The 16,148-nt window shown below is 42.0% G+C and overlaps 1 protein-coding gene across 7 annotated transcripts in view; it reads left to right on the top strand.

The window, feature by feature from the left end:
- The window catches only part of LOC148519685 (von Willebrand factor A domain-containing protein 7-like), a 40,495-nt gene extending 31,931 nt beyond the window's left edge, over nucleotides 1-8,564 (top strand). For 4 of the 7 annotated variants that reach the window (XM_088476143.1, XM_088476142.1, XM_088476137.1 and 1 more), the window contains 2 exons: nucleotides 347-565; nucleotides 7,875-8,564. The gene's annotated coding sequence lies outside the window, so the exon portion shown is untranslated. The remainder of the gene's footprint in view (nucleotides 1-346; nucleotides 566-7,874) is intronic. The other 3 variants (XM_088476139.1, XM_088476140.1, XM_088476138.1) reach the window with 3 other exon arrangements.
- The last annotated feature ends 7,584 nt before the right edge of the window (nucleotides 8,565-16,148 follow it).

Below are 16,148 nucleotides of genomic sequence, written 5' to 3'. Positions count from 1 at the left end.
AATCGGCCGATTGTAGCGTTCTATGCATGCGTATGCATCTCAGTACATGCCACTGTGATCGGGACTGCGATGGCAGAGGCTTTCCAGACCCGTCGCAGAGTGATTGACAGCAAGTGCCATTTGTGGGTGGTGATGGGGGGGTGGTCGGCCGAACGCAGGCGTGCCAGTAAATTTGCATGCCATTTCAGGGGCATGCATAAATGATCCGCTGAGATAGCCTACACAGCCTGAGGGTTCATAGTGTGCATGGCTGTTAACAATTTCTAAGTAAGGTCAGGGCTAGTGCAACTGTGTGTGAGGCTGCAATGGTACTCGATTGTACCAATGGTTTAGCTTTTCTGCTTAGTATTACAGATGTGTGTAAGGTAAAGTGGGCATCCCTGTGCAAAGCTGCGTGGGCATTGTGGCATTGAGGCCAAATGCGTTGGTTGGTGGGATAGCTGAAAGATGCCAAACCGGAAGAGAGATCGTGACCACTTCCGGTGGATGTAAGATGCTGATAGAGACCCGGGGCATTGCCGCATTGCTGTGAGGAGGAAGAGGTGATCGCTGCCAGGAGGAAAAGGTAGGAATAGGGTCAGCTAGTTAGAACCTGCCAGTGTCTCCAAAACATCGAGCAAGTGACACCGCCTCAAAGCCCACAACATCTACAAACCCCACAGCCCAACTCCACACAAATACCCTCAAAAAAGATATAAACACATAGTGGTTAATACCACAATCTTTAATTTTTTTTTTCTTCACAGCATTGCCTGGAGATCATATTATTTTATTTTTATTATCTTTATTCTTTACTTTTTATCTTAATTTTACTTTTTATTACTTTTACTCTATTTTATCATTTTATCTTTTATTTTCTCAGATCCATAGTTGTACGTTTTACTCATTATACAAGCGCTCTTTGTTATACTTACATTTATCAAAATCCATAAGAGATGCTCCTCAAACTTAGCGCTGCCTACATACACATTTCTCACATGTTTTGGATTGCATATAAAAGTCCCTCCCTCATGATCATGCGCTATTTCACACAGGAGAACAGAGGGATAGGGTGTGGGACTGGGGCTGGAGCACTGCATTGAAACAAAATACCATTAGCACGTCATCAGGGTGCCATTAGGACTAGGAGTAGTAGGTAGGAGTGCAAATAGTTTTTTAAGAAGTAGCTAGAATAATAGCCTGTTGGAAGGGTAACTTCAGGCATTGTCATTGTCAGTGTGTTTGTTTGTCATAAGTCACCCATTATTTTAAAAATACGTATTGCTACGTACTTAACAAATAACTAAAAATAAACACTCAGAGGCATATTTGGAATTTAAAGAGGACACAGCCGTAAATTTATTTATCAAATTAGAAATAATTGAAAGATCGGTGGCAGTAAAAAGCAGTGCTCCAGGGCCACAGCCCGATACAGTATCACCACCCATCTAGATAAATTCTCAAACTTTAAGGAAGATATAAAGGTCCTTAATTAAACATTCCAGGCCAATGCCAGTGAGGTATACCCCATCTGGCGATAAAAACTCTCCCTCATATCTTAAGCGTGGATGCCTGACCACGCGCCCTCCCATTTTAGTGATTAACCTGGAAACTGCTGCTTTGACCTTTCTATGTACCCTATCCAATGCTGCACCCCCTTGAGACCCTCTCCAAAATCACCTTGGCACTATTTCTGACCACACCAAACCTACACTTGGCCATCTATCTATGATTGTCTGCCAATCCCACCTAATCACATGTATGAGTTCAATGTCTTTACAGGTACCTAGGTCATTACCTCCCAAATGAACCACCAACCAATCTGGGGTCCCAAATCTAGCCTCCACTGACCACAATGCATTTAAAAGGCCAGACCAGCGCATACCCCTAAATCCAAACCACTGCACCTTGCCAGCACCTAACAAGTTACGGGCCTGAAAAGCTAATGGATGCTTGCTAGCTCAGTAAATGTATGAGTGACCTATGAACCAAACCCAACAATTAGTCATCCAGGGAGTACCTGCATCAAGGTTAATCATGTCAGAATTGGTAAAAATAGAAAACTACCTAGCCAAGGGAAGGAACACAATAGTTGGGTGACCCATATGAAGGTGAAAAATAGAAAACCCCAGTGAGGATAAAATGGAAAAGCCCCTCAAACTCCAAAGTGGCATTAGGCAGAAGGCCCCTGGGTTCCCCAACAAACTCGCCAGGAGCGCAGTTAATCATGCAGATTATCCCCCCGCAAATAAGTTTTATATGCTTAAGATTTCCATCGACCTAATTATTTTAAAGAGTCGACGGAAGCACCTGCAGCTGCCGTGCACTTCGCTGCCCAAATTCTAAATGAGTGCATTCCAAACTGATCTAAAGGCAAGTCCAGCGCAATCAATCAATTTTGAAAAACCTTTGCAAACTTAAATTTAGACAGTGGAGTCAGGACAGCATGGACGAGCCATTGAGCGCCACCAGAGGGACGCACGCTGTTAAAGCGATCAGCCAAACTAACCGGATTGAGGATGGAGTCCTGATTGGCTTTAGATTTTTGAATACGGCATAATATAAGGTACTTTTTAACTACCACGTACTGAAAAGCAAACCTGACGATGTAGAGATCTTAGTTAATCACTACCAATTCTCTAATTCTAAATGCACTGAAATAAGCTAATGAGAATGACAAACTAAAAAGAGTTGCTTCGTACTCGCCTGCTGCGACCCCTGAAACTGCTAATATAAGATCTCGTAAAAGAGCAGGATCGAAAGGTCGTCTCATATCACCTGAAACAATACGCTCCTTCACCCAACCCCTCATCACTTTAGTTAACAAAAAGGATTTTGTGGGGTCCGTCTCACCATGTAACTTTAAGAAATAAGCAATGCTGGACAGAGCAGCCGACATGGCCGCTCTAGAGCGTCCCTGTTTGTGCCAATCCAAAACAAATTGTAACATGCAGTCATAATCGGCTTACCTCCCTCTCTCTCAGAGGTTAGGAAGCCTTGTCAATCTTTCCAAGCTGCCAAATAAGTCTTCAGCGTACTTGGGGTCAACGACATAAATGCAAGTCCTTCGATGCCGGCTTGACAATCTGCCAGACATGCATAGGACAGGATAATCTAAATGCACTAGCGAATGGTGCCAGAGCCCTAAATCTATCGCACTGAAACCGCAACAAGGCATCAGCAATATTGCTTTCCACACCCAGAATGTGGCAAGCCCAGAATTCAATGTTCTGGGGCAAACATAAAAGGGTTAAATGCCTTAATAAACGCAAGGCCGGAGCTGATTCCACCCTCTGATTATTGATGGCGTGCACCACCCCCAAATTATTGCACCAGAAAACTATGCTCCGGAACAACGTATTGAAGTGACGCTTGCTGTAAAAGGGTGGGGGCGGCACCATAATGGGGCACTATAGAAAGGTGCATATTCTGCTGGTGGGAACTAGGCGGTGTGCCTCAAAGGGTGGGGGGGGGGGGCTTTGCAGCACCTGTGCATGCACATTTGCCGGGGTATGCAGTAGCAAATTGGGCAATTGCAGGTGAGGAAGGGGCAGAATGGTGTGGGGGCCAGGACTAGCTTGTGACAGCTGTGAGCTCCTGGGGCTGAATAACAGAATCCCCCTAAGCAAATTGTGCCCCTGTTCCTAACGCAGAGAGGGCTGTCTGACACTTAAAATGGCTACCGAGGCCTGGTGGGTGTGGCCTAGAATTGGAGATGTGTGCGAGGCTGTGGGGGCTAGGGCTGAGAAACAAACTGGTGGGGGGCACCCGAGCCACTTGTGGAGCCCCCAGCCTGGCAGTGAGGGAAGATAGAGCATGGGATGAAGCGCCAACACCAGAGACCCTGACACACATGCTCATGGAGACCACAGGCATGGCATCATGGCTACTCGTGGGACGCAAGCCGTGCCTGGATGAGGATGGATCCAATGAAGTGAGCGACCTGGCCGACTCAATGAAGTGGTGTGGGGGTGTATTGGCGTAGATGGGGCATAGCGGAGCAGGGGGGGTGACACTAGATTGCACAGCAAGGGCACAGCCTGGTAAAGGGGCGGTGGGCAAGATGAGGCACAGGAGTGGAGCAAAGAGGAGAACAAAGGCTATGAAGGGAATGAAACAGGCAAAAGATGGGATAGATGGGTGTTCCAGTTACCAAGCACCTCTTTTGCCCACTGAAAAAAAGATTTTTCCCCCACATAATTTCCTGCTGATCACCCACAGTCTTATCCCCAGAGAGGATGTGAGAATGATGCAACCTATCTCTCACACTATGCTGTTACATGTCAATGCACAGTTTTCTACTCTGTATATACAATCTTCAATTCCAGTAATTTAAATAAATAGGAGCCAAACACACTGTTAAGTTGAAACAAAGAAGAAGTTTTACTTCAAAGAAGTTTCATGCTGTTGTGCCCGATGTCGGTTTCAGTCACAGGAGTGATTTTCTTCAGGGGCAACATGGCACTGGATTCTGCACCTAGATATAGCAAGAGTCACGCTAATGGGTCTGTTTGAACTTGAAGTGTCAGGAGCAGAACTAGTCGCTGTGTGCAGGAAACAAGGTGGCTACATAAAGTTTGCATATGTATGAAGAGGCTGGGAACAACAGACAGCAACAAGATAGTCCATTAGGTGAGGTGATAATGCTTGCAGGGTAGTGATTAAAATGAGACTGGCAAGGCACTGAACTGGATTGCACTATATAACAGGGTAACATTTACTGAGTACATGGCAGGACTGGGCCAGATCCCTGAACCGACTGGACCAGAATGGAACTGGATAGCTGGATAGTGATGAGCCAGGCACTGGAACGGAATGGAATCAGATAGCTGGATTGGCAGTGAGCTGGGCACTGGACCCGGATGGAACTGGATACCTGGATCGACAAAAGGCCCGGCACTTGACTAGGATGGAACCCGATAGCTGGATAGGAAAAAAACAGGGAGCTGACTGCAGGACTAAGCTGAACACATTAGGAACACTGCAGACTGCGGGAAACCAGGATGGCATCTGGCGAGATACAACATTGCACTGGCAACTAATCAGTGCACCAGGAAGTCCTTAAATAGTGAGTGTTTGCTGAAATCACCTTAGTAGATCCTGTATTCTGACTGGTTGGAAGCAAACAGGTGACTGACTCCAACATGGCGGCACCTATGTCCCAGTTTTGGAGGGAATTCTGGCATGGAGAAGATTCTGGCCCTCATTCAGAGCCGTACGCTCTGAGCAGAGCGCATGCTCTTAATGAGGGCCGCCCTCCATAAAAATGGAGCGTCCTCCTGGACGCTCGTATAGCTGTGGGTCACCACCCACAGCCTATACGAGCATGCAGTTTGATGGCCGCGATGTGGTCGTGACCATCGCGACCATCGAAACTGCGAGCCGGAGCCTGCGGTTGAGGTTTTCAACCGCAAGGCCCGGAGTGATTTTGGCTCTATCAGAGCCAAAATCACTCCCACTGACATCACTAGTGATGTCAATGGGCCGGCTTCTGACGGTAGGCATTCCCGTGGGAACGCCCCCGTCAGGGAGGCACGCCCCCGGCACACCCACCAAAGGGGGCGTGCTGTCAATCAACATCGACAGCACGCCCCCTTTGATCAGACACAACAAGCGAAGGACTTTCCTTCGCTCATCGCTTCTGGCGCATGCGCACGACGGAGCTCCCTCCGTCGTGCACATGCTCAGCGCAGAACATCGACCCACTTGGGAGCGGACAGCCGCTCGCGAGTGGGTCTGAATCAGGGCCTCTGTTCCCAGGATGCAGATAGACCCAATCCATTCATCAGTATAAGAGATCTAAGTGATACCGTGATTTAGTTGATTGATGGATCTATTTGCAACAAGACAAATATATCCAAGCTACAACCCTCATAGATGTAGCAAAACTATGTAAAGAAAGACAATAATAAAAGAACTAAAAAAAAAACCCAAATAATAAATACACAGAAATACTTGCAAAGATAACTATATCACAGAACATTCCCATATTATAAGAGAAAGCAACAATATCAGGAAAAACAATTCAATTTGAAGTCTTCATTCCGACCCCTTGGCACCAAAGAATTAAGTCTATGGCTCCATCTGAGTTACTTCTATAGGAACATACGATGCGGAGTGGGATATGATCAATAATTAGATGATGCAATGATTATTTGACTTCTGAAAAATATTTGGCCACATGTAAATGTAGGATGGGTACAGGATGCCGGTGCTCAGAATCCTAGCAGTCAGAATCCCGACACCGGCATCCTGACAGGGGTTAGAATACCAACTCTTGTCGGTAGCTCACCCTCTTATTTCCCTTTAATGGAAAAACTCTGTTGTGCAAGCCACTCCTTAAAGCGTCCTTGAAGTCTTTCCTCACATAGATTAGAACATAGACCACAAATTTATTGTTACAGGTAAGTCTATATTTAGGTTTGTATTCCTTGTTGTTAAGACATTCCTGAACAATGATCCTGTCAACAAGAAAGGGCATATCATGCCGCTCATATAGCAGTAGACTACGTTTGGTTTGATTAGGACAGTCAGTTTTAATCATTAGGTCTCTTAGATTAGAACTTGTCTGTACGCAATGTGGGGATTGTCTTTAATAACTCTAGAAAGAGCAGGAGCTGTAGAAATAATATGCCAGTGGTGGAGCACTGTTTCTTTTAAGAACTTTGAAACCACTGTAAAAGTGCTACGTACTGTAGGTTCAATTTATTCAATTCTGTTATGTCAAGTTTTGTGGTCTTTAAAAGTATTGATTCATATTTTAATAGACTTACCCTTTGGATAGCATTTGAGCCTTCCAACTTACTGTACTTATCACCAGACCTAAAGAAAACAAGATCGTCAGGTACAAATTGGTTATTACTTGTAATGTGATCAACATCACATGCAGTCATAAAGATATTTGTACAGCATATGAGGGGGCTATATTCAACCCCATCACCATCTCAGATTTTTGTAAGTAAAATCCATTGTTAAACATAAAGCAATTTTTGTGCAAAATTACATCAACCAGGAGCAGTAGAAATTTTGTTTGTGGACCACAAAATGCTGCATTTTCCAAAATGGCTTTCTTACAGGCTTCCATACCCAATTTGTGAGGTATGATTCCACATTTGTATTCATTAAAGCTAATGAGAGTTATCGCCTTCATTGATATATTGTGTCAACCACATTTTAATCAAAACACTCTCTGCACGCTGATACATTTTTATCTGCTCATAAATTAAAGCACAATACTATGTTAGAGCTACCAAGTACAGTATCTTTATACAGTAATTATGTCCTCTTTTTGTTGTATACATGCTGCTTCAGAGGTTTCTAGGATATGCTTTATACATCACATCCATGCTGCTTGAAGTGTTATAATTTACTTAACCATTTAGTGCATTGGTTCTCAAACTTGGTCCTCAGGACCCCACACAGTTTACGTTTTGCAGGTCACCCAGCTGGTGCACAGGTGTATTCATTACTCACTGACACATTTTAAAAAGTTCCACAGATAGAGCTAATTAATTTGTGATTCTGTGAGGAGACCTGGAAAATATTCACCGTTTGAGGCCCTGAGGAGTGTGTTTAAGAACCTGTGATCTAGTCCAACAGTTACATACCACAATTTGCTGTTATTCTGATCAGTAGACATATTATTTCACCCATTTTTCTACTAATGATTATGTGCACGTTTTTTACATTTCTATTTCTTGTATATATATAATATTTGCAGGTCACCAGCACACACTATAAACAAACAGTCTAATGCCTAGGGTGGCAATTCTTGGTCCACAGTGGGTACCATTTTAATAACCACAGTTGCAATAAGCAGAATGCACTCACCAGGACTTCTCTTTTTAAAGTTTCAATGATACAACATACTTTATTGGTCACTTCATATTTTCAAGGTTCCAAGTCAACATTTTGCCTGCATCAACACAGCCTTCATCAGAACACCACCAGTGTGCAAAAGACATACAAACACAAACCCCCAGAGCCTCCATATATACTTCAGTCAATTAATCCAACTAGTGGCCTCTCCCCCTTGTGTCCCCCCAGGACTGGAAGTGGCGCTCACTGAAGAAGACACCGCTGAATAAATTGGATATACAACTAAATAAATTGCAAGCTAATTGTCACCCAATTGTCAAATCCTATTCAACGCCACTAATTAAATACAGCCCCTGTTAATCACCAGGGTATCTCTTATCTAAGACCCACAGATTAAGGCTTCCGGCATGCATTCCACTGTTTCCAGAAGTCCCGCGGTCTGCGCTCTAGCCACGTCACTTCCAGTCTTGCATAATAGCTTCCCTGGGAACAAGCACAAAGTATAATGTTCCCTGCACTGGACATAGAGCATGCACTTAACCACCACCGGGGACCAATAACCTGGATCATATAATAGACCCAGATCATGTCACAACTAGAGATGTACGCCAATCCCCGTGATTTGGTTTTTGTATTGGTTTTGGATCTGTATCTCCTCATGTTTTGGATCTGGATTTTTTTTCCCAAAACTGCCCCTTGTGTGTATTGTTTTTATTTTTGGATCTGTATTTTTTTCTAAAAAAAAATCATAAAAACCGCTAAAATCACATCATATGGGCCTGTTTTGTTCCTACAGTATTATTAACCTCAATAACATTTATTTCCAGTCATTTCAATTTTGACCACCTCACAATATTGATTTTTTTCATATAGTTTAGGGCCAAAAGGTTTCATTCAGCTAGCTGACTGACTAAACTAGTCAACAGCAGTGGGCGGCACTAACATGTGGCAATTCAGCATTGAACATGGCTCAGAGTGGTATTGTAGTGGCAGACCTGACAGAGTTGGAATATGTTTATGGACTGAAGACAGGGAAAGGACGGAAGGATTGATTCGTTTTTTAAATTATTTAATTTAATGTTTTGAGTCTTAAAAAAAATATGAGGGAAGATCAATCTAGGATAAAGTTCTTCAGTTCCTAAAAGACATCTTTGATCTGGAGGAGGTTTTTTAACTTTTTTTTATACATCTAATAAAATGAATGAGGTGGCCTTGCTTGTGGAGGTGCTGCTAGAACATACTGTAAACAGACATTTACTAGTTTGTACTCAGGGAGGTTGCTAGGGATAATGGGATCAAGACTTGCTGTTTACAGCAGCCTGTAGTTCTCTGGCTGAATTAACTCCCAGCATCTGTGATGTTTGCTGGGCCTATTGGAAGGTATTTGTCAACAACAGGTGGCTTGCTTCAGGTTACCTCAGCCTGCTTTATGCACTGTATGTACCATGTAAATATACTGGTATGTGACCAATATACACAAATAATTTTGAATTAAACATATTTGCACTTTATTGCACACATCCTGGCAGGAAGATGCTCTATGCTGCTGCTCATATTTGCCCACACCATCAATTTGGTGGTTCAGAATTTTCATTAAAAAATGAAAGGGGCATGCAGGAGATGCTGTCTGTCATCATTACAATTTCTGGACATTCATAAACCATAAAATTAAAAAGGTCTCCAATCCACCCTTATAATGTATATATGAAACAAGACATTCACAGTTTAACAAACCAATCACTTCAGTGACAAGGACTGCCACTTGTGGCTGAAATTATTTGTTTGGGCCCCCACACAAAACAACCTGCCAATGCGCAGTGGACATTGGTGGCAATGATCCCATACACAAACTGGCTTTAGAACATAGGTAAGATCTGATGTAGTCATCGTCATCATCATCCCCATCAGTGTGTACATCCTCCTCTTCACACAATATTAATTTGTCCCCACTGGAATTCACCATTACAGGCGCATCTATATTTTTTTTACTTAATTGCTGGTAAAGGTCTTATTCATGGAATTTGTAATTGATTTTGATGAACATAATCTTTTCCACTTTTTGGTGGAAGTAACCTCTTATGCCAATCACTGACAAGGTTCCCGCCTGCACTGAAAACTATATCAGAATACACACTGGAAGGTGGGCAACTTAAGTAAAGCAGAGTCAGTTTGTGTAAGGGACTCCAAATTGTCTCTTTTTTCTGCCAGTAGTGAAACAGACTGTCTGACATGCCTATTTAGATGCTATTCCTAAAATAATCAACCACCAATCTTTGAATGGTGACCATATCAGGCAAAGTCATGGTAGACATGTCACTAATTGTAGGCAGTTCTTTCAGACCCAACCAGATGTCTTTAGGTTTTGTTGACTGATCTGCATCACCACCAGCAGTGGGTCTCAGGAAAATTTTATTTTTTCCTGGCAGCCACAGGAACTGAAGGAGGAGATGCTGCTGTGTCACGTGTCGCTTTGGCTGACAATTTTTTCACCAACAGCTCTTTGCATCTTTTCAGATTTATGTCCATCGGAAAGAAAGACACGAGGTATGACTTAAACCTAGGATCAAGTATGGTCGCCAAAATATAGTGATCTGATTTCAAGAGACTGATAACCCTTGGATCCTGGCATACTGAATGCAGGGCTTGATCTACAAGTCCGACATACATAGCAGTTCAGCTCCTCCTTCAGTTTATCCAGCTGCTTTTGCAAAAGTCTGATTAGTGGAATGATCTGACTCAAACTGGCAGTGTCAAACTAACTGCACATGTGGCAAGTTCAAAGGGTTTGAGAACCTTTCACAACACAGAAATTATTCTCCACTGCACTTGACTACGGTGCATTCCCACTCCTTTTCTTTGCTCATAGGCTGTTGTGTAGTCTTGGATGGCCTTTTGCTGCTCCTCCATCTGCTGAAGCATATAGAGGGTAGAATTCCACCTAGTTACTACCTCTTGCCTCAGATTATGGCAGGGAAAAATCAACAGTACTTGCTGGTGCTGTGATAAATGACATGCAGTTGCTGAATGAAATCTTTAGGGCCACCAAGAGCATCTCCTCCATGTCCCTATCATTTTTTAAAAAATGTTGCACAACCAAATTAATTGTGCGAGCAAATCATGGGAAGTGCTTGAAATTGCCCACATGTAATGCTCGCACAATATTGGTGGCATTGTCAGAAATCACAAATCCCGAAGAGAGTCCAAGTCAGGTAAGCCATTTTGCAATGATTCCCTGAGTTTTTCTAAGAGGTTCTCAGCAGTATGCCTCTTAGTGAAACCGGTGAAACACAGAGTAGCCAGCCTCTGAATGAGCTGGCATTTGTTAGATGCTGCTGTTTGCACTTTTGGAGGCACCTACCTAGTGGGCTGTCAGTCATGTAATCTTTAGTTTGCCCTGTCCCACTTGTCCAGATATTTGTGGTTAAGTGAACAGTGGGCACAACGGCATTTTGGAGGACATTAATAAGGTTTTTTTTAATGTTCTTGTACATACTGGGAATTTCTATTATAGAGAAGTGAAATCTAGAAGGGACATGGTAGTGGGGACACAGGACCTCAATTAACTGTTTAAAACCCCTGTATTAATGGTGGATACTGGATGCACATCTAATACCAGCATAGCTGTTATGGCTTCATTAATCCGCTGTGCAACTAGGTTTCTGCTGTCATACTTGTTCCCCATTGGGGAGTAGACACAACCGCAGGATGATTCGGCAGCAGAAGGAGACTCAGGCACAGGAACATCAACAACCCACCTGACGTGGAGAGAGTAAGTGCCGTGAGGTCCACAGCCGAATCCCAGTACTAGCAACCCCTGCACATACAGCAAACACCGTGCTAACTAATATGCCCCAGCACGGGACTACTGCATCAGGGATTAACACAAACACTGGACTTTATTGAACCAGAGGAGCACACACTATATTAAGCCTATTCATCATTTTTTCTTGTTTTTTTTCCCTGCTTCCATCAGAAAGAAAAAGGACTTAATCCTAGCCTATCCCCATTTTCCCTACCCTTACCCTTCACCATACACTTATTTTCAAGTCTGTCACACTTATCCCACACACACACCTCCCTCTGTAAAGTCCAGTGTGATTTAGTGTGTTCTGTTTATATGTTTAACAATTCCTGTTCTTTTTGTGTACATACAATATGGATTTGTTAGAATTAACAATATTTACGAATACACTGCATTTTCCACTTACAGGGTCACAATATTTATTATACACTGCGCTAGCACTTATAGTGTCACAAACAATACGTGTATGAATATCACACTGAGGTCTGACAGGCAGCATCACAGTAAAAAAATAATAATATAGGACACTGGGGTACTGCACAAAAAATATATATTTTAGTAATTATATTATTATTACTTTTTATACATTGGCACCATTGGATGGACACAGAAACCCATGGATGGACACAGAAACCTCTGTATGGACACAGCAGCCCCTGCCCTGGATGGACACAGCAGCCCATGGATGGACATAGCAGCCCCTGCCCTAGATGGACACAGCAACCCATGGATGGACACAGCTTCCCCTGGATGGATACAGCAGCTCCTGCTCCTGGATGGACATAGCAGCCCCTGCTCTAGATGGATACAACATCCCATGGATGGACACAGCAGCTCCTGCCCCTGGATGGACAAAGCAGCTCCTGCCCCTGGATGGACACAGCAGCCCCTGGATGGACACAACAACCCATGGATTGATACAGCTTCCCCTGGATGGACACAGCAGCTCCTGCTCCTGGATGGACACAGCAGCCTCTGGATAGACATAGCAGACCCTGGATGGATACAGAAACCACTGCTTATTCCACTTACAGTGTGACAATATTTTTTACGAATACACTGCGTCTTCCACTTACAGCGTCACAATATTTATTATTATTGCCCTAGATGGACACAGCAGCCCCTGGATGGACACAGCAGCCACTGCCCCTGGATGGACACAGAAGCCCCTGCTCTTGATGGCCACAGGAACTTCTGGATGGACACAGCAGACCCTGGATAAACATAGAAGCTCAAATACTCTATATAGCATTGTTACCAGAAGGAGATGACAACAGCACTAGAAAAGGAAGGATCCTTTGTGGGGGCACTGCTTCAAACAATTTGGATATACTGTTGTTTGACCCAGTTAAGCACCACCAACTGTACCAATCTTAGAGCACTACATTTTGCTTGTATAATTGCCTTCTTTATAAGTTGGTTTTCTTATATACATACTTTCATACCATTTTCAATGATTTCCCCTTTTCCTGTGTAGGATATATTAACCATTTTATTCCATGAACACAGAAGCCCCTGCTCTTGATGGACATAGCACCCCCTGGATGGACACAGCAGCCCCTCTTGGATGAAGCACAGCCCTGACAGCCCAGGACTCAGCCAATCACCATGGGGAGGGACTTTTATACAATCCAAAACCCATGAGAATCCGACAGTGGGATGATGACGTTTTGCCTTGCTTTGAGATCTGAGTAAGGTGGGAAAACCTGACTGGACTTTTATTCTCACCTCGGAACTAGAAACTTGGGTGGGTCCAGTTCTCAGGTAACCAGACCCACTCATCTCTAGTCACAACCAGCACTTAATACTGTACCCCTGGAGGCAGAATGAACACACACATAGTTCTTAAAAAAACTATCCAACCTAAAACAAACAGCACTACTGCTAATTGGGAAGCAAATTTAAGCATAGTATAAATATAAAGTGCATATTCAAAATAGCAATACACAATTCCAATGTATGGATTTCATAGCAGGTGAAAATTAGTATTTGCAGTGTATATCTCATTGAAACAAAGATGGGTGTGTGTATCTAGTGCTGGGTTAGGACTATGGATTCACTCTTATATGAATAAATGTACTGATGGCTATGATAAGCAAAAAGAAAAACATACATTTATTGAATCAGAGATACATTAAAAAACAGAATAAAATATAGCAAATAATCCTGGATGTCATTGTCCATACACTTCCTGATGGACAATAAAGAAAACAAAGTCCTCACTCTGGTGGAGCAATGATAGAAACAATGTCCTCACCCTTTGTGGTGGTTGCGGTGGGCAAGCTTCCTTGGCTGTGGTTCCCAGGCTTAAAGCACCACTGCAGCAAGTGAATGAAAGGAGCCCGACTAGGAGTGATGGTGTGTCCATATCAGTCCAGGCAATAGGAGTCATCCACACAATGCGTTTCGGAATAATCCTTCAGGAGTAGATGCCTTACCTCCTATTAGTTGGGGTTTAAATACCCATCTTCATTAGTTTCCATATGCCTCATTTCCTGGATGCTGCTTTGCCAATGGAACGTTCGTGACCAGAAGTGACCTCTGCATTCCACCGATCAACTTCCGGTTGTGTTCCACCTCATGATGTATCGGGTCAGATGCTTCCTGTTCTCTCATAGCAGGGAACAAGGAGATGCTGTTTTTAGGTTCCTTCCAATCTTTTCAGTATAACTTGGTATTTATCTCAGAGAACAGTGTTAAGCTCGGTGACCAATGCTCCTTTTCTCCTTGTCCTCCTCTATTATTATTAAGGGGGGGAAAGAAAAATAAAAATAAAATGAAGAAAAACCAGATAGTAGAAACTGTCACCCCAGAAACTACCATAGAAACTAATCTAACCTTAGAAGATCCAGCTCAAGAAGTGGGCAGAGTTTTTAATCTCAGCAATCACATTTTAACTAAAGAAGAACAAAAGGTTCTAGAGAAGGGCCTTAAATTTTCCCCTACAGCTCAAATAAACATCTTTGATATATATGTTGACCTGCAAAAATTTATAAGGAAATTAATCATAAAAAATTTCTTCCTTAGCAAAGAACCTAATGATATGGATATTCAATATGCTAGCACCACTAAACATAAGTTCAAACCAAGGTCCATTTTTATCCGAAACACATCAAGGGAGAAAAAATTAATTGTTTTAACTCCCTTGTAACCAAAGGATTAAAAAATATTCCAAAAACAAAACAGAAGAACTTCACTAAAAAAAAGTTTGAGGCTATCAATTCTTTACAAAAAGATGATGATATCATTTTAAAACCAGTGGATAAGGGTGGTAGTGTTGTTATTATGAAGAGAGAATATTACATAAATGAGATTAATAGACAATTGGAAGACAATCTAACCTATACAAAATTGAAAGGTGACCCCACCACTAAGATTATCAAAAATCTTGCAGAATTCATAAAAAATTTTTTGGGAAATAGGTGTTATCACTAAACATGAGATGGATTTTATAAACATCCAAGATCCTTCAATTCCTACGATATATATACTGCCAAAAATCCACAGAAATATAGGAAAACCACCAGGGAGGCCCATAATAACTGGAACTAACAGTATCACTTCAAATTTGTCTGCAGTCATTGAATCATTTTTACAACCATTGGTATCCAAAACACAATCCTATTTGAAAGATACAGGTGATGTACTATGAAAGTTAAGTAGTATTCAATGGGAAGATGATTGCACTTTAATCAGTGCAGACGTTAGCAATTTATACACAATCATTGACTGGACAAAAGGTAAATAAGCCATTAAATATTTTTTAGACATATGTGATTATTGAGAGGACTTAAAAAATGTATCATTAAAGGAAATTCTTTTATTCTGTCCAAAAATTATTTTTATTTCAATGGTGTCTATTTTTTACAAACCAAGGGCACAACAATGGGTACCAGGTTTGCCCACAGCTATGCCAATTTATTTATGGCTTATTGGGAGATGACAACCATAGATGGCATGAGAGCTAGTGGGGCAAACCTGGTATGTTGGTGGCATTTTATAGATTATATTTTTTACATTTGGAAAGGTGATATGGAAAGCTTTCAATCATTCAATAATAATCTTAACCAGAATGATTTTAACATTTTATTGACTTTTAACATCAGCCAAGTAAGCATGGTCTTTTTAGATTTGAATATTTATATATTTATATTGAATAAAGAAAAATTCAGACCAAAACACATAAAAAAACCACCGATTCCAATTCTCATATAGAAATAAATAGTGAACACCACAGAAGATGGCTGGAAAATATTGCTCTGGGATAATATAAACGATTAAAAATAAACTGTACAGATGAAAAAGTACTAGAGGAACATATAGGAGAGATGGACATGAGATTTGAAGCAAAAGGGTATTCAAAAAACTCATTAGATGTGGCAAAAACTGAAATAAAGAAAATACAGAATTGATCTATTAAAGGAAAAATTGAAAAAAGATGTGAAATCAACATATGAATGGGCGTTTATTTCCCAGTATGGGGCCCATCATAAAACAGTTGAACAGATCATATAAAAAAAGTGGAGGATTCTTTGCAATGATCCGGTAA

This window comes from Taudactylus pleione, unplaced genomic scaffold (assembly GCF_031769625.1).
Source record: "Taudactylus pleione unplaced genomic scaffold, aTauple2 ptg000184l, whole genome shotgun sequence".
In the NCBI taxonomy this organism is placed as follows: domain Eukaryota; kingdom Metazoa; phylum Chordata; class Amphibia; order Anura; family Myobatrachidae; genus Taudactylus; species Taudactylus pleione.
The sequence above is the reverse complement of the archived record's forward strand: the minus strand, read 5'-3'. Positions and strand labels throughout refer to the sequence as shown.